General features: G+C 36.8%; 2 protein-coding genes and 1 pseudogene across 3 annotated transcripts in view; 1 reads left to right on the top strand and 2 right to left on the bottom strand.

The window, feature by feature from the left end:
- LOC144647809 (histamine H2 receptor-like) overlaps nt 1-20,247 on the top strand; it is a 410,332-nt gene that overhangs the window by 205,364 nt on the left and 184,721 nt on the right. The window lies entirely within an intron of this gene.
- The window catches only part of LOC144647770 (deacetylase EF_0837-like), a 52,422-nt gene that overhangs the window by 18,839 nt on the left and 13,336 nt on the right, over nt 1-20,247 (bottom strand). The gene's annotated exons all lie outside the window — the stretch shown is intronic.
- LOC144647808 (uncharacterized) lies at nt 6,214-17,941 on the bottom strand (annotated as a pseudogene). The gene is made up of 3 exons (XR_013569627.1): nt 17,850-17,941; nt 7,648-7,708; nt 6,214-7,209 (listed from the first exon to the last, which is right to left on the bottom strand). The product of XR_013569627.1 is annotated as an uncharacterized LOC144647808 (transcript).

Here is a 20,247-nt window from a genome sequence, read left to right as displayed (position 1 = left end):
AAGCGCCGGGCACGGATGGCCTCACCCCTGAATTTTATCGTTACTTTTGGGATATACTAGGTTCTTATATGGTAAATAGCTTCAATTACGCCTTCCAAAATGGTAGTCTCTCTATTTCTCAACGTCAAGGTATCATATCTTTAATTCCAAAAAAGAAAAAGAACACGGAATACTTAAAAAATTGGCGACCTGTATCGTTACTGAATGTGGACTACAAAATTGCGACAAAAACTATTGCTCTGCGTTTGGAAAAAATCTTACCTAACATAATCCACCCTGGCCAATCTGGGTACGTAAAAGGAAGGTTTATCGGGGAGAGCATCAGGTTAATAGCAGACACAATGCATTTCACTTAACAGAAGGATATCCCTGGCGTTGCAGTGTTCTTAGACTTTGAAAAAGCCTTCGACTCGATTGAGTGGAATTTTATTCATAAATGTCTTGAAACTTTTAATTTCGGCCCTGACCTTCGTCAGTAGATTAAAGTGTTTTATAGGAACATCTCGAGTTGCGTAATGAATAACGGTCACGCGTCAAAACACTTTCAACTGGAACGTGGGGTGCGACAGGGGTGCCCACTTTCAGGCACATTGTTCGTTATCGCCATGGAAATACTGGCGCAACGTATCAGACGATCGAACCAAATAAAAGGAATTAAGATACAAGAACATAGAGAAGTCAAGCTTTCGCAATATGCAGATGACACAACTGCACTTCTTTCTGATGCCCAGTCAGTGGCCAATTTATTTGATTTACTATTACTTTTTGAAAGTTGCTCTGGTCTAAAAATTAACCAAACAAAATCTGAAATGCTATGGCTCGGCTCTATGCGCTACAGAAAAGATACAATTCATAATCTTCGAATGGACAGTGAACCAGTTTATGCGCTTGGAGTACATTTTTCGTACGACCTTGATGTTTCTGAGAGGAAAAACTTTCATGAAAAATTGGTATCGTTAAAGAAAACTTTAAATATGTGGTCTCGCAGAGACCTATCCATATATGGCAAGATAAACATAGTTAAAACGTTGGCACTCTCAAAACTCGTGTTTATCTGCAGCGTTATGGAAACCCCAAGAGATTTCGCCAAAGAAGTCGACAAAATCACATTCAACTTTATTTGGAACCACAAACCAGCCAAAATAAAAAAGACCTCTCTAATCAGGCAAAAAAATACTGGTGGCCTGGGCATGAGGGACTTTTCTATTTTCGACAAAGCGTTAAAGCTTAACTGGGTCAAACGACTATGTTCGAACTCTGATGCACCATGGCAATATATACCGAAATTACTCCTAGCTGGTGTTGGCGGCACAGAACTGTTTAAATGCAATTATGATTATAAACTCCTTGACCTCGATAAGCATTTACCTGAATTCTACAAACGAAATATTTATTACTGGCAGGATATTGCAGCAGTCACGCCCATTAATAAAACTGAGGTACTTTCACAGATGATCTGGAACAACAGATTTATAACCGTGAATGGGAAAGTGATACGGTACCCCCTTTGGTTTCGAGCAGGAATAAAGCAAATATCTGATCTTTGGGACTCCGGTGAAAATCGCTTTCTTTCTTTTCATTCTTTTCGCAATAAATACAAAGTCAAATGTAACTTTTTGCAATATTATAGCCTTCTTTCCTCTATTCCCAAAAGTTGGAAAACGCTGCTTGGAGAAAATTCTGAGGCCCCAGCTGCCTCAAATGCCTCAAAGTGTTCACTGTCTTGCAAAATAATATATGACATGCTGTTAGACCTTGAAAACCTACCCCCACCTACTTCTGAGAAAAAACTTTTAGCATGCGGGGTCGAGAAGAAGGACCTAAATAAACTATACCTATTACCATTCAGAGCCACGAAAGAAATAAAATTAGTTATGTTCCAATACAAAATTATTCATCAAATCTTACCAACGAACAACCTGTTACACAAAATGAAAAAAGTTGCCTCCCCTTTCTGCCCTTTTTGTCCTTCTGGGTTTCAAACCATATGGCATATGTTTATTCACTGCCCGCAGGCAACCTCTTTTTGGAATAAATTCCAAGAGTGGTATTCGTTTTTAAGTAACACGAAATTGAGTCTTTCGGAGTTAGACGTCATGTTCGGAATTATTCGCAGTCACACTCACTGTTTAGCTCTCAACCATCTCATCATGTTAGGCAAGTATTTTATATATGTTAAAGCATTAGATACTATTAAGTTCCAGTTTCAAGATTTCGTCTCTCTTGTGCGGGAAAAGATGAAGCTAGAGAAATATATCGCAGCCACGTCTGATAAAGTGAAAGATTTTGAGAATAAATGGCATTTTTTTCTAGCAATTTAAGATAGTCTTATTATTATTATTATTATTTTTTTAGCATTTTGTTTTCCCCTCTTTAATTACTTGATTAATTCAGTTGATATAAGCTACGTTTTGGCTATGTTACTTAAGAGAATTATTTGTAAATTTACATCTCTAAGTGGACAGTTTTGTAAAACAGTTATTAAGTAAGTAAGTAGTAGAGCAAGAATGTAAATAGATCAGCTATATATGATATTTATTGTTGTTTAGCAGAAGCAGTTGTAATGTAGCATGTGCCGTTAGTGTTTGTAAGTAATGTAAGTTTCGTTTGTAAGAATGTCGTTGTGTTGCAATTAAAAAAAAAAAAAAAAAAGAATTGAGAAGTGTTTCGATGTTCAGATTATAGGCACATATTTTAGTAATCACAGTTTCAAATACGTGTGGACAGGACATGACGATCTTTACGTTGGTATTAAAAGGTTTCAGTCATCAGAGGAAATGACCTGTGGATGTAGGGTCAGGGTGTATAAGTAAATTGTAATTAAGAACTCTGTAAAAATAAATTATGTACTTCCATTTTGAGATAACAATCCCCCACAAAGAAAACGACACAATTTGTAGCATCAGACTTTTTTTATTTATCTTATTACTTACAGCAAGTAATATAATCAAAGATGTATTATAACACATCTATCCAGTTTCAAAGATGTATAATTTCATCGTTTATATAATATCATAATTACACTAGCATAATCATACTATAAAATATCAAGAATTAAAGAAGGCCCGGTTTCCTTCTTGATATATGAATAACCTTGAAGACAAATATAGCATTTACATTACATGTTACTAAATATAATAACTAGTGAAATTATGAATATATAAAATCATATATTTGAACTGCAGATGAAAAATAACCTCTGCGATACCGGTGCAGCGCTCAAACCAATTGAACTAACAAGCCAACTGGGAGCTGGTCATTATTATTTTTTTCAGGCTTTCTTGTCGCAACGTCATAAATAGAGGCAGGTCTTGCCAAAAATCGTCATTTTTGCCTTTTTCTTGATTTTTTCCAGTTTATTAAAACAGAAGTGCAAGATTTGTTTATTTTTCACATTCCATAAGCATTTTGGCTTGATTTTGCATAAATTTCCGTTTTTTTCTGACTTTCTAGGAAAATGTTGAAATCCAGGATGGCGGACCCAAGATGGCGGCTTTAATGATGTCACATGACGTCACGTGACGTCACAGCCAATTAAAATTATGTCATCTTGTAAAGTAAGCTAAGGGCTCGCTACGCCTTAATATAACGAAAACAACGAGGAGGGGTTCCATCCACCCCCCCCCCCCCTTGTACGATGGTGGGGGTGTGAGTTTGCTTGTACGTCCGAGGGTTAAAGGTGTTTTCATAACTGCGAGGATCTTCTCTTCATTTATTATAACTAGTGTTATCTCTAATTACACGAAATGAAAGACAACAAGTTTTTAGTTATTAAAATGACTACAATTAATCACAAATTTGTCATAACACTATCAAAGGATGAAATTAAGGAAAGAAAATAAATGACATCCGATTTCTACTATTACCGTACCCAAATTCGCAAGTAGCCAATCAGAAGCGCGATCTACTGTCCTGATATCCTACGATATCAAGTCACTGACCTGATATGCCACCATATCACGGTCACTTTGAATTTAAGTAGTGTTACCGAGCGATGAATTGAAAACAGGTTTTACCAATAAAACAGAAACGAGTATTTTTAATTAGCTGGTGCTTACCGGTCGTAAAATGAGAAAAACTTTCCCGCCAAAACTAAACTTGAGCGCGCTCGCCAATTGCGCGATGTTTGCCGACGAGTACTGAAACATTCACACTGAAACAATGGAGTCGGAGTTTCCAAATTTTTTGCTAAATTTGGATTTTGAAAATTTAGGGAATGAAACTCCAAACAAACGAGTCAAAAAATGTGAGAAGAGGACTTGATAAAAGTGTTGAAGACGAAAAAAGTATCAATACAAGCAGGTCAACACATTTTGCACTACGTGTCTGGCAAGCATGGCTTCAACAGAGCGAATAATATCACCGGATTTTTGGCTGAATTTGGGTACGGTAAATACCTAATCGTACCTTTTTGGTACGCTTTGGCTGCTTTGACTGCGTCTCGCCAAAATACGAACCATGGCTCGACCAAACTCGCCTGATATGCCGCCAAAGCGTACCAAAAAGGTACGATTAGGTATAAATAACAAATATCACAACTGGAATGAATAGAAAGGATTATACAAAAGCAAACATTCTCCTTAAATTATCTTCAAATTTTCTTCTCTTAAGTTCGATAACTGAAAATGAACCTACATCTGATATAATAATTATCTGTTTTTATGGTTGACATTGCAGTAAAGGGTACTGTACAATTAAACACCATGTTTTTCATTTCTAATTAAAAGTGTCCTTCAACTGATGATGTATAGTATCTGTTTTTATCGACATTGCCATAGGGGATACTGTACAATTGAACACTTCTACATCTACATCTACATCTACATTTTATTAAGTCGGTAAAAAAATCTTAAGATATCACCAACCGTTAAAAATTAAAATAAAAAGTAATACAATATGATATTAAAAATGTTAAAAACTAAATAAGACTAATACAATAAAATATGAAAAACTATTAACTAACTTATATTTAATACTATTTTCCGACGATTTTCAGTCTAGTGGCTAGGGTTCCCCAGTTATGTTCCTGAAGCATATCTGTCACGCTTGCATAGGGGCTTTAGTTGCCCACTTCAGGAACTTTATGAGGGAAGTCGAACTGCATATGAAAGAAAAGTTGGCGGGTCATGCGAAAGTAAGTCTGAAGATCAGGCATTTTTTAGGGGGACGAGGAAAAAGGGCACCAGAAGAGAGCAAGTTTTTCAAGCTTGAGCGTGTTTAGCTCAAATTACAAGTTGGTCAATTTCCCTTATATTAGTGTTCTATGTCGAAAAGGGCAACCCAGTCCCTATTCAACAAACGTATAATGTCGCTACATTCGGGGAGTCGTTACTTTTAAAACTTTGTACGATAATTCAACGAACTCGTTTTCCACAAAACCATAAACGTCACTCGCGCTCAAGACGTACAACACGAATGTGAGTTAAATCGTTACTAAACTGTAGACAATATAGTCTGAATTTTAGCCACCTATTATGGGACTCGAGTTATGGGTAATAAACACACCTGACTGTTATTTATTTTCGTGTTTAGAGTCCAGCGTCTTGTTAACTTCCCTTACAACCTTGTCTACTTGTTTAGCTGAAACTTACAAGGATGTTTTTTTTATTCACTTGCTCATTCATTTCACGCTATTCAGGCTAGGGGGGGGGGGGGGGGGGGGGGGCTTTTATGGCCTGCGCTAACTTTGAACGCTTATAACTTTTTCAAGATTCAACCAAATCCTGCCAAACTTTTTGAGTTTACCTAAAATTTATCTGGGAATAATTTGATAGGATAGGATGTTGCTTCAGGAACTCGCCATCACCATGGCAACGGCATTTTGATAGGCATGTTTCCCAAATTTGTAATTTTCGTGTTTCTTTTAACAAAAATTAATTTAAATACAGTTAATTTTTACTTTTTACGGTTTTTAAGCACATTTTTATTAATTTTGTGTACTTTGCAGTAATTTTAGGTGGTTTTCTGGCATTTTGGAAAAATTTTGAAATCCGATGGCGGGTCCAAGATGGCGGTTGTTTTGAGATCATGATGTAATTGTCACGTGATGTGACGTCATCACCCCGCGTGACGTATACTAAAAGAAAGATGTTCGGAAATACTATATATCCTATAAGTTTCATTGTGATTGCTTTAATATTCTGGAAGCCCCCACCCCCGGTCAGAGAAAGTCCAAAAAAGCCCGATCTGAATAGAGTTAAAATTATAGCCATTGTAATATTTCAAAATTACGAAGCGAGGTAGAAAAAGTGCTTCGTATCATTTGCATTACATTTCATGAAGAGGAATAAGTTCAACTTGTCTTTGTTGCTGAGGTCGTCTGCGAAAGAGTTCAAGTACACCAGATCTGTATTCTGGCATGCGGATTGCGTATAATATAGGATTTACAAGCGAGTTTGCAAAAAATAAAACATTAAAAATAATGCTTAACCGAAACCACGTTGCTTTGGACATTGAACTATTAATGCCAGTGCCATGAACAAGAAATAAGAATACAACACGTGGTAGATACAACATTAGGGATACGACTGTTACGATCAACAATGTCATGGTCAGTTTTCTTTCTCTACTGGCTGCACCATGGTGTTGAGGCTGCGCTCCACAACGGACTTTAATAACAATGGAAGCGTAAGAAATTCAAATGACTAACAGACAAATTGCAATAAATGAATTCCATAAGAAATAAGAAGCTTTTAAAGCCTTAATTTCAATTCGAGCTACGAAAAATACAATTGTGAACAACCCAGCTGTAACCCAGACAACAGCAAGTATTAACCCGTAGACCCATTTTTTAATTACGCGATGTCTAAACGGCCGCAACGTCGCGTGCAGTCGTTCTATCGAGATTGCTGTGATGTTTGTTTGAGAGCAAATAGGGAACAAGATAGAGAGGGTGGATGATATATATTCTGCCCAGCCTTCAATTATGTTGTACTGCCAGAAATGACACCTCCATCCAACGTTATAGAATAGCACGGTTGTAGCAATTCCTCCAGCCAACATATCTACAACTGCCAAATTTATAACCAGGTACGTGCTACGCTTACGGAGACTACGATTTTTGATAAATACAGTTATTGTAATGATGTTAAATGTTACTATAGCAACACACTCCGTTAAGCCTACAGCAAGCCAGGTAATACATTCAGGAAACGATAACATCTGGAATGCTCCTTTTGTATTTGATGTCAAAAGAAATTTCACGTGTATCTGTTGAGATAAATGAATGATGCGTTAGAGTTTTTTACAGACTAACTATAGATATACCCAAGCAGGGTTCATGGGTTAGTCTTAAGTTTACAAACGAACAGCCAATCAGAATGAATTTTTTTCGCATGTGCGAGATGAACATAAATATGCAAAATAAAGTGTGAAGCGGAGATAAAAAGAAAAACAACATGCTAAGAAATTACATGTAACCAATGTTATCAAAAAAAGCTTGAGTATACAACACCTTCCTCGTTATTAAAGTGTTTAACTGACACAAAATTTGAATATGATGCTGTCATAAAACTACAGGGTGGGTTATCATAGCATTACACAAAAAAGAAAAGGTGTGACTAAGTGGGAAGAAATTTTCTTCAAAAGAAAGAATATAACTTCAGTAAAAAATATGAGACAGGAATGTTTAGAAAGTCTACAACGTACCTTGCCAATAGAAAACTCAGTTCGTGATAAGAAGTCTCAGCAGTAAAGGAAAACAGCCACACTGCAAACAGGAATATAATTATAGTGGTAAAGTAGAAGAATTGCATGTAAATAATATGTCAAAATAGTGTGATGTTAAACAGTTATTACTTGAATATTATCTCATCTGCATTTTCAACTGTCTGGGATCAAGAAACAAACATCACTTTTCTAATAAAATCCACTGCAAATAAACTTTAATGGCTAGCAAGGACATAACGCGTTAAAAAATATATATATATATATATTTGGCTTTGACATTATCTTTTACATATTTTTTTATCTTTGCTTTAGTAGACCTGGGCCCCACTGTTTATGAAAGGCAGAAGCCTTCATATTTTTTCACCTGTTAATCAAATCATTGACAAATCCATGCTATGGATAGAAAGCAAAAAGTTCGAATTCAAAGAGATGTCTCGAATCTTTTGTGGTTAAAAAAAATAAATGATTATCAGCAAAAATGGAATACGTTTCGTTCCCGGGGGGTGGGAGTACTCAGAAAAGTTTTATACGGGGAGGCTCCGCCCCACTAACCCCTTACCCTTATATACCATTTTTGACAGAAATTGTACCCCTTTCGTATACCTTTAACTGAAAAAATGTACCCTTTCATATACCTAAGAGACATGGCGTGGACTTAAAATAGGACGTGTTCTTGTCATTTTTATGTAGCGCTTAATAAATTAAAATAATACAGCCATAAATTGCGTCAGTTCGAAATATTTTAATTAAAGGCCCTTTTAAATAGCCAATGAAGATTTCCATACCCTTTCATATACTTAAACTCGTGAATCCCTACCCTTTTATATACCTGACGCCTGAAAGGTACCCCTTTCGGGCGGAGCCTCCCCGTATAGGCCATTATAGGGAGTACCCCCCGGGGTTTCGTTTAATAACTGTACTCTAACTACTCGTTGTTTATTGTAGTTATTGTATACTTAATGAGGAACTTGACAAGCTGTTTTAATACTTTTTTTTATTCGCGAAGAAATTTATTTTCCAGTCTCAATGTCCACCCAGATACTTCTGCAATACGATTCAAGCATCAGAAAAGTTCCTTGTTTTGCGCCAATAGTGGTGTCAGTGTTTAATTCACTGCCACCGCACATAACGGAAAACTTTCTTTTTATTAATACTCGACCTTACGTTATAAATTATTTTGGAAAAAAAATTAGAAAGTGAGGCTGTAAAGCTACATATTTTAATGTGAATACTCCAAGGTATGATATGTAAAACGCGACATAAAAAAAAATCTCAAAATGTCATGATAAACTTATAATTTCGAAAAGACCCTCGTTTAGTAAGCTTCGTCAAAACTGGTTTGACACCTTTAAAAGTCTAAATACGTTTTAATTAACATCTGGTCTGTTGATTATTTGGCAAACAACGCAACGCTTATTTTCATTACGACTTCCTTTCAGCTGCTTCTAGGAAAGGGTTTAATTTCTTCAATATCCAATCCTTTAAAATTCTATTTAGCACAAGCGTCAGTTTTCTGTCTTTTGTGTTTTTTTTGTTTGTTTTAATTTTGAGATTAAAACATTTGTTCTAGTGGTGTAACTTGTATAATTTTTATCATAATCATAGCCTCTTCTTACTGTCTTTGTTTTTGTCACTTTCGTTCGACAAAGATATTTCTTTTTTAAGGTGGCGACGAACAAGCCACATCGAATTTGAATCTTATTATTAGAAATTAATTCTTTGAATATTCCATAGTCCGCATCACTGGCGCCGAATTTAAGCATTTTCATTAAAAAAAAATTAAGCTTAAAATTTCTTGCCTTGATACAACAAAGGTTAGGTGAACAATGCGTTTTAGTCCAACATGCACAATAAAACGTTTTCACTATTTCAGCCGAAATACGATCAGCACGATCCACAGTCTTGCCTATGGAAATCACCACACAACAACTTGAGCCTGAAAAATGGTGTTATTTGTTATGCTTTTTTCAGAACTTAATTCCTGCTTTTCTAAAATATTCAACTAACAAAAGGAACAACAAACCGAATTTTAGAATTTTAGTTATTGTCCATTGCGAATTCAATTTGAATTCGCTTTTTCTTCCCTTTCAGCTGTTTCAAAAGTTGCATTTAGTATATCCGAAATATAACAGCCTCTAAACTTTACGTTATTCGAATCCCTGCTCAATATTTTCTTCTTCTAACTTATTGGCGCTTAGCAGTGATTTTTCGCCAGTCAGTAAAATCGTTAATAGTCAGGTGGCTTAAGGTCATTTTTAGGCGAAATATTTACAGACTGTAAGAAAGCGTCAAAATTGGCAAAAAGGTTCTTCTTGGTGTAAGAAACAAAAATAGAAGGGGTGCTACGTGATCCGATCATCCGCGTGGGAATGGCACACAATTCAATTTATGAGTATCTCTATCAACATGAAAACGAGGCTGGAATTTCAAAATGACTTCTTTCTGCATTTGTATCAACAACTTGAGACAAAATATATAAAAACATCACCTATTTCGGTAATCTCGTCAGTTTGCAAAGTTGAAGGATGTTTATAACATAGTCACGTGACATTCCCATGCATGAAAATGAGGCTGGCAAATCAAATGTTCCTCTTAGTACATGGTATTGAAAAATTGATTTAAAACTTATAGAAGCATCATTTAGTAGATAGTCCGGTAATTTTGAAAAGTATTTTGCGATATAAATTACCTTAAGGAATCTTACGAAGGTCTCGATCATTTCTCTATTTCTTAAGTTAAACTCTATTTTAGTACTTTGTTTTTAGTCATTTTAATTGTATAATATAACGAGGGCCACTAGTTTCTCAGTTTTTAACTGTAAAGTGTTTTTACCCTCGTTAAATAAAGTTATTTTTTATTATTATTATAGTCACGTAACAATCCCATGAGTGCAAATCGAAGTATAACTTCAGTAAACTAACGTGAAATTGCAAGGACCACCGTGACAAAATAGAAGTACCGGATCCTCTCACTGATGAGGATCTCATCAGCTATAACTAAATAAAGAATAAAGAAAAAATTGCAAGGCCGATTCAACGGTTTGGGGTCGACAGTTCCTTGACACACGTGACCGCAATACCATAACTGTTGGTACAGAGAAAATATGTGACCTCATACGTATGATCCTTAATATTAACAACTTTACATTCAACGACAAGCACTACTTACAGACACGGTACGGCTATGGGAACCAGAATGGCACCTTCTTATGCTAATCTGCTTCTCGCAAAATTTGACACGGACGCTTTGTCACGTGCACCTTACCAGCCACACACATGGTGGCGCTACATAGATGACATGATTCATGATATGGACACATTCTATAGACGACCTCCATGCCTTTATCTCTTACCTTAACAGCATTCACTCCACCATCAAGTTTACATCTAATTATTCATTAACATCTATACCCTTCCTTGACGTCAATGTTTTTCTTAATAACGGCAATATTAGTACCGACCTTTACACGAAACCCACCGACAAACATCAGTACTTATTACATTCTTCATGTCACCCTACACATACTAAACGAGCTATTCCATTCAGTTTAGCTCTTAGACTTCGTCGCATTTGTTCCTCTGACGAGACCGCTTTTAAACAACGTTCTAATGAACTTCAATCTTATCTTAACAAACGTGGGTACAACTTGACTTTCCTTAAACAAGAATACAACGCGTACATAACATCACACGTACTGAAGCACTTACTCCTAAAGCCTCTTCCACTACTAATCAGCCACAACGGGTACCCCTCGTCATAACATACAATCCAGCTCTTCGCCACGCATCATCCATTATTCACAAGCACTTCAACATTTTGTCTTCATCCCTCCGTTGTACTGACGTTTTCAAAGATAAACCCATTGTTGCTTTCCGGCGGTCTAACTACCTAAGTAATATATTAGTTAGTGCTAAACTTCGTAAAACCTCTGCTACTAACCAACCCCATGGTTCTTTCCGATGTGGTAACAACTGCTTAACATGTAACTACGTATTTGACGGACTGACTTATTACACATTTCATGCTACCGGAGAAACTAGACTTATTAATCAACACATTGACTGCAGCTCTAAAAACGTTATTTACATGGTACAGTGCAGCCGCTGTCACAAACAATACCTAGGGGAAACCAAACGTAGACTTAAAGACCGTTTCAACGAACATCGCAGAACTGTTGACAAACAAACTAACCACTCTAAACCCACTACAGTATCAGAACATTTTCTTTGTAACAATCATAAAGCTACTGACATGCAACTCATTCCTCTTGAACTCATTCGATCTAACCGTGACGTTGTTCGGAAGGCAAGAGAGGCGTACCTCATTGAAAGAGGTCAAACACTTGAACCTTTAGGATTAAATAAAAAGGATGAAGCATGACATTTCGTAGTTTATATTTACACTTATGTTGTTAATATAGTATTAGCTTATAGCATTTTTTTAGTGCCATTTATAGCATCTGACCGGTCTACCAGGATAAATAAAGTTATTATTATTATTATCTTATTAAATATTTATATCTTTTTGAATTTCATGTTGTAACGTTTCTTTATCCTTTCAAATTTTTAATTTTAACGTTTTTGTTTTTCTACCATTGTTATTTACGCGTTATATCGTATTTCCCACAATTTATATCTGTAACGTTTAACCTTTAGAGTTTTCTGTAAGACCCTGAAGAAGGAAGGCCGTGCCTTCCGAAATATTGGATTTTCAATACAGTCCCAAACCGTTGAATCGGCCTTTAAATTTTTTCTTTATTAATCGGGCGTGGCAGGCCGGTTCCTGTTTTACCCTTTGGGTGTCATAGTCGATAGTCTCCTGTCGGACAAAAAAGACGGGGATAGCCTGGGGCTGCTACAAAACCGCTACGGGTGACGCATACCGCAATCGGTTTCATTTTAGTTTTGACAGGAAATCGTTGCAGGCACACTGGGTCGACTTTTGGTCTAATGTGTTTTTTTGCTTCGGCGGAAGGACAGAGAAAAAAGATCAAGGGCAAAGTACTAATATTCACCATTGAGAAAACTGCACTTACTTTGACAAGTTGAAGTTATTTTGGTAAATGAAAAAGGTAACGTCATTGATGTCACGCAGTGTTTTTTAGCAAACTGAGCCGGACTCCGCCGTAAAACGTTTTTTTTTATTTAGCAACAACTGCGTCGATTTTTATTTCTGAACAATTGGTCGTCAAGTCGTTTGTCACAAAGAGTAGAATGTTTGTACACCATGTCCTTGGAATTATTTTAGATTTGGTTAGTAAGACGCTTTTGAAGACCTGAGCAAAACATTGGGAATTACAGTATTGGTAGGATCTTGAATGGAATTTTTCACAAGATGGATAAAGCCATCAACTGAAAAAATGGACTTCAAAATGACAACTTTAAATTATTAGATGTTAATTGGATTTTGTTGTAATTAAATTTTATCACAGCTTGGATGCATAATATCACGGCTTTGAAAGTCTTCAAATAACTTTCTTTCTTCCTTCTGATCTGATTGTTATTTTTATGTATTGATTATTTGAAAGTGGTTTTCGTTGATAAGAAAAATAAAAAGTTTTCACTGAACTGCTTGAAGTATTTATAGACTTACCGGTAATCAAATTACATTGTGCACGAAATATTTTTCTTTTTTTTTGTTTTGACGTGAAATGTATTTCCTTTTTATGCCATTCAACTGGTTTGAGCTCATTTCGCAATATAAATTTTCAAACCTAAGCTGGAGCTTGCCTAGGCGTATAAATACGTATTGCTATGACGATGCCTACAAAATACGTATTGCTATGACGATGCCTATAAAATACGTATTGCTATGACGATGCCTTAAAAGTAGTTGGTTTGAAATCTTTGAAATATCGTAGAATCTTTTTTATCTCTAGTTTTATTATTTAGATGCCTAAAAAACAGAGGATACCTAAACTTCAAGCCAGGATCCGAGCCAGGATTCGAGCTAGGATTCGAGCTAGGATCCGAGCTAGGATCTGAGCAAGGATAATTAAGGATGGGACTAACTATTTAAGCGCTCCGGTTAGCCTGAATAGCACTCCGGTTAGCCTAAATAGCGTTCGGTTAGCCTAACTAGCACTCTGGTTAGCCTAAATAGCGTTCTGTTAGCCTAAATAGCACTCTGATTGGCCTTAATAGCACTACGGTTAACCTACTTTAGCTTGGGTTGCTTGCGGTTAGCTCAGTATAATAAGGTTAGGATTTCTATCTAAAAAAAGGGTGGATCCTAGCTCTAAATCTAGCTCAAATCCTGGCTCGAATCCTGGTTCGGATCCTGGCTTTATTATTAGTTTATCTCTCATAAACAACGGCCCTTTATATTTACAATCGTTTCTTAAAATACGGACATGTGATAAGTACAACTTGCGTGGCTCTGGCACAAAAGTGGAACAACAAAGCGTCTCAACAACATGGCTTGAACATTCATTTAGCAATTCGATTAAACGCATTTGGAATGGTTTACCTATTGAAGTCCGCCAGGCTGAAGATCTCGCCTCTTTTAAGAAATTACTGTCCGAATCCAAATTACCTATAGAAGAAAGCTGCAGTTGCTTTTTCTGTTGACTTTTTATTCTAATTTTAGATACCTTTTTAATTGAAATTAGAAAATAGCACAAAGTAAATACGTGCGCTGATTGGTTAAAAATTGTGTTTCTATAACTCGATGGAGACACAGACAGTTGTCGTAGACACGGCAATCAATATTCACGGCGCTAAAATAAGCAATGCAAAAACAACAACTAATAATTGTGCCAAATTTAAATGTCACAGCTGACAAAAACCAGGTTAAGACTAAACAAATATTTGCACATTTGAAAACAAGCGAGTAATATGTTTACAGAGCCCGCTACACATTCAAAAATAGTCTGTGAAAGAAATTATCGAAGCGGCTGACCTTTCAAAGAAGTATATGAATTGGCGCAACTTCACTCCATTCTAGGCTTTGCAGCACTTCAGAACTATTCACAGCTCCTCAACAGGACAAGATATTCGTCCAGAATGCCGAGTAAAACTTCTTTTAACAGAAAAATAATGCACTTTCACCTCCAAGGTTCGAGTCGCTGGATCGGCAGCGTCGGTCGTCAAACCATTCGGTTAGTTCGATGAAGCGAAATAAAACCACAATTCTTGACTCCTTCCAGTGCTGGACTTCAGTTAAACCATCGGCTTAGTTATTTCTCATAATATATTGTTGAACAGTTGATTTATTTCTGTTCATCGACTCCCTTACTATGATTGGTTGATTACTGTTCATGACGTAAAACCGCGAGGTGAAGAGAATCTACGTTTTGATGTTAAATAAAGCGCTAAATATTACTTTGATGTGCGTTATTTTCTTTGTGTTGTTTTCTAAAATAAATAGAAAACATGTTTTCCGTGTTTCTATCGAGTTATAGAAACACTCGTGAAAGTTTGGGAGAACTCGAAAAAGCTGTGGAAACACTCGTCTATCGACTCGTGTTCCCACAGCATTTCTCGTTCTCCCAAACTTCCACTCGTGTTTCTATAGCTCGATAGAAACACGGAACATGTTTTCTATTTCTTAATTGTAATTACCTTTAAACTAGAATTATTTATATAGATTTTTGCTCCAAATGGTCGAGACAGCAGCAAAATTGTAGAAATTTTCAAAAATAATACGACTTTTTTAATTTTCACAAACATGTTTCGACGGTACATCCGTCATCGTCAGTGTGACGGTTATGAAAGTTTACAGTGATTTAAAACGTGCCTGTTACAAAACATACGTTACATTGCGTTGAAAAGCAATACGCTAGATAAATTTCGAAGTTAACGGAATTAAAAAGAAGCGCGCGCGCGTGCAGCTATAGGGAAAGCGTCAAATTGATGTGTTTGACCTGTTGATTAAGGTCCGGCTTTTCCCACTTGATGTACATAGACTCCTTAAGCTTAACCTGGTACTTAGTAGGCGCAGAGTCTAAGATCTTGAAGCAGTCTAAGTTACAAGAGTTAGGGCATGACTCTGAAGCCTGCAAATGTTTATAAACGTGAGAGGTTCTGTCCGATGACAAGTGCTCGTGCACGCGCGTGGAGAACTGTCGGCTTGTTTCGCCAACGTAACAAGCATTACAGCTTGCACAAGAAAATTTGTACACGATGCGCGTACGGAGCCTGTCAGGGAGAGGATCTTTCACGTTGAATAAATGTTCTTAATTTTAAAAGTAGAATAAACAAATTTGACGTCGATGGGTTTACAGAATCGATCGATTAGCTTGCGTACCCTTTGTTGTGCAACACCCGAAAAATGCCCGATGTAGGGATCTTGAAATAGTGCTTGGGCAACTCCTGTTGCTCGACACCTGTTGAAGGTCGTGTGTCGTTCCCTACTACTGCTCTCGTGACGTAACGGTGGAGTAACATGTCTAATACATGCTCGGGATAGAGATTCTTACGCAAAATATTAAATAAATTCTGAATGTCATTGTGAAAACCCAACCACGTAACGTATGATTTGTAACACTGTAAACTTTCATAACCGTCACACTGACGATGACGGATGTACCGTCGAAACATGTTTGTGAAAATTAAAAAAGTCGTATTATTTTTGAAAATTTATATAGATTTCTATTGATTCATGTCATAATCACAATTTTGTACATATACGCTTTTTACCTTTTTAACTGTCTTTTATTTGTAATTTTTAGACCTTTTTCATTTCACGAGAGCGTTTTAACGAGCTACGGCTCCTAACCTCTTCGTGTATATATAAATTATGTCTATGTCTATGTCTATGTCTGTGTGTGTTAAAAAGGAGATGAATTCTAAAACTTACGGAAACTGCGTGACATATGTAAACTGCGTGAAACTGCGTAACATCACCCAAAACCTCCGCTTTGTTGACACCATCCTCTTCCCTCTCCCAAATGTGGCATTCTCTCTAGTGTCGGGGGGGGGGGGGGGGGGTAATTGGAGAAGAGAGCTCACGTCAACAGGCGTGAATTTAAAGAGTTAAATGTGGTTCAACTTTTTTCAGCAGATACAAGGCCGTCCATATGTTTTCTCTATTTTATTTTACCCAAGTAAAGCCAATTAAGGTGGATTTCCACTGTCGCGTAATTTTAAGTACGTTAACGGGCGTTGATTGTGGTTCAATTTTTCTCGCAGACCTTATCTTTTCTCTATTTTATTATTCGCACGTGAAGCCAGTTAAATTCACTCCTGTTAACGTATGATATGAGTGAAAACGATATCTCTTATTAACTGTAACCAGTCGTTTCGCCCGAAAGCCCGTTTGCCCTGAATCGTTTCGCCGAATTGTCCCGACTCACAGTCGATTCTCCCTAACTAAGACTCGACCCGCCCGGAATAAGATATTTAAAGATATTAAAAGTTGACATGGCTTATCACGGGTCTTCTTTCCTAATCTTTTCTTACTTTCTGACGAGTTGATCAGTGATCGATGCAAGGCCAGTCGACATCCGCCATCGATAAGAGTAAAACTCACGCGTGATAGAGCAGTTTTCAATTAAGTGTCGTAAAACCAAAACTAAAGTAATTACTTCGGCCAATCACAAAGGACACAGACAATCCAGTGAATCAATCAAAACCCAAAGAAAATACATGTAGCTGGCACAAAGCGCGGGAAAACGTGCGCGAGCGAGTCACGATTGGTTTTGGTTTTAGTTCTGATTGGCTGAGAAAGTGGTGAGAGATTTTTTAGCCAATCACTAAGCGTAATAATGCAAAACCAGAGCAAACGCAATTTACTTTCGACACTCAAGTGAAAACCGCTCTATAATAAAGATCTAGTAATCTGGTAGTCTTCTAATAATCGCTAAAAGTTCTGATTTAAATAGCCCAAGACGAATTGCTTCAGTCGTATTAGCTACGAAACAAAAAAGTGAATGAGAAATTATAACGGATTTGTATTACTGAGATGTATCTATGGGCAGCGCTGCATGTTTACAATAAGCCTGTGATTACCAACTCATATCGCCAGAGATTAAGGTTACACTGAGAAAGCTTGTGTAATGAGTTTGTTCAGGTATTGAGTTTGTTCAAGCCTAGCCACCAAAACATTTAGTCCGGGCGAATCGACTTTTTGTCCGGGCGAAACGACCATAATTCAAACAAATAAAAGCTAATAATTACAACACCGCAAAACTCCGGTTGAAAATGACTGAATGCAGAAACACGAAGCAAAACAAAACTTACCTCAGCAGGTTTGCAGAATAAACCAGGCGGTTACCAAAAATTTGCGAGAAGAAATACGCAGGGAAGAGGGTAACAAGAGATTACATATGGCAAGAGGAGGAACTTTAAAATATTGGAGCACATACGAAAAGCTAGACGGGACAGCTACGACTTTCTTCAGAATGATAAGTGCATGTTAGGTTGTCTAAATAATCCAATCACATTTGAAAAAAACGACACATAACAGTTAACAAATAGCAACACCTGCAGCTGAGGAGGGAGTAACTTTAAAATATTGAAGCACATAAGTAAATTTAAACGACAGCTAACACTTCCTTCTAATGAAGGATTGTAAGGTTGTCTAAATAACTGAATGAGGCTTGAAAAGAAAAAACTTGACAATTTCTAAAATTATATCAAAAGGTGGGAGGGACTTATGAATATTTGAGCGCGTACGGAAAGCTACAAGACACATACGACTTCCCCCAAAATCATAAATGATTACTAGTTTGTGTAAATTAACCGGGTAGGTATGAAAACACGGAACGTTTTTAAAATTACAGTTATCAGATAACAACATTTGGAGTTACGTGGGGGAGAGACTTTAAATATTGGAGCGCGTAAAAAAAGCTAAAAGACAGTTGCGACTTCCCTCAGAATCATGAATGTATCTTAGGTTGTCAGATAGCCAGATAGATTTGAAAACACGGCACTTTTCAAAATTGCAATTATCAGATGACAATTTCTGGAGTTGTCTGGGGTAAGGACTTTAAATATTGGAGCACGTACAGAAAGCTAAAAGCCAGCGAAGACTTTCATCAAAAACATGAATACATAAAAAGCCAGACAGGTTTTGAACTTGACACTTTTCGAAATTACAATTTTCAGATGACAACATCTAGAGTACAACGTAGATGAGGGACTTTCAAATATTTGAGCACGTACAGGAAACTAAAAGTCAACTGAAGACTTCCATTGAAACCATGATGCATAAAAAGCCAGACAGGTTTCAGAACTTGACACTTTTCGAAATTACAGTTATCAGATTACAACATCAGGAGTTGTTGAGGGATGGACTTTATTTGAGCACGCACAGAAACTAAAAGACAGGAAAGACGTCCATCAAAATCATGAATTCATAAAAAAGCCAGACGGGTTTGAGATGACGAGACTTTTCGAAATTAGAGTTATCGACTTCCCCCCAAAATAGGTTTGAAAACAATACATTTTAGATTGCGAGTTATGGAAGGGAGGGAATTAAATAATTATGCACATACGGAAAGCCTAGAAATTACCTTTACAGGGCGTATGTTAACATGAAACAAAATAACATTTAGATTCAAACAAGCCTAAATAAGTAGCTCCCCAATTATTCAATTTTCACTGGAGCTTACAATGTTTCCATTCTAATAAATAAGCGGTGGCCCATAGGCCCAACAAATTTAAATCGCTCACGATTTAGCTTTATGTCTTTCGGTACAACAAAAACAAGAAGCTCTTAGAGCTTAAAACTGCGCTGATCACGTCACCACTCTAGGGGAGCCATGTGGGGGAACAAAAAATGCACCCCCCATCCCCTTTATCTGCGTCAAGCAATGTTGCGACTGACAAACAAAATGGTAAGAAATTGAAAACACCTTGTGTGACATTTCATGGTTGGCTAGTTCCATCCACAATTAAATATTTTTCTTATAGGCTAATGCTGGCCAAATTTAATTCCCACGATCCTGATCCGTGAAACCAAAAAATCGCTTATTGGGACGACGGGATTTTTCGGGCGAATATATATATTAAACAATATATAGATTAAACATGACTCGAGGTCTAGCCGATCGAAAGTGAAACTTGTCATGTCAGCACATTCTTTGACACCAACGTAGTGGTATTTATTTACAGATTCTTTCCCGCTGAATTATATTTCTCTTTGAAAGTGTGGAAATTTAGTATTTTCCACGAGTCAAACGCTTCAAAATTCGAAAATTTCACCCTTAAAATTCTTTGTTATGACAAAAAATAAGAAAAAATTCCCATTTGTAACTGATTTGTAGCTTCTAAACATCGCGTGACCTGAAACGTGACCGAGTGGAGATCTGGGTCTACTCACCGACAAAACTAAAAAAAAAACAAACAAACAAGAAGCTCTTAGAACTTAAAACTGCGCTGGTCACGTGACTACCCTAGGGGAGGCATGTGGGGGGGGGGGAAATAAAAAATGAACTCCCCCCCATCTCTTTTACCCGCGTCACGTCAAAAAAAATGTCGCGACTGACAAGCAAATTGGTAAGAAAACACCTTGTGTGACATTTCATGGTTGACTAGTTCCATCCGCAATTAATTATTTTTCTTATATGCTAATCCTGGCCAAATTTAATTCCCACGATCCTGATCCGTAAAACCAAAGAATCTTTTACATTAGCAT

The sequence above is a fragment of the Oculina patagonica genome, chromosome 4 (assembly GCF_052425735.1).
Source record: "Oculina patagonica isolate OP01 chromosome 4, crgOcupat, whole genome shotgun sequence".
Taxonomy (NCBI): Eukaryota; Metazoa; Cnidaria; class Anthozoa; order Scleractinia; family Oculinidae; genus Oculina; species Oculina patagonica.
This window is presented reverse-complemented; position numbering and strand designations above follow the sequence as displayed.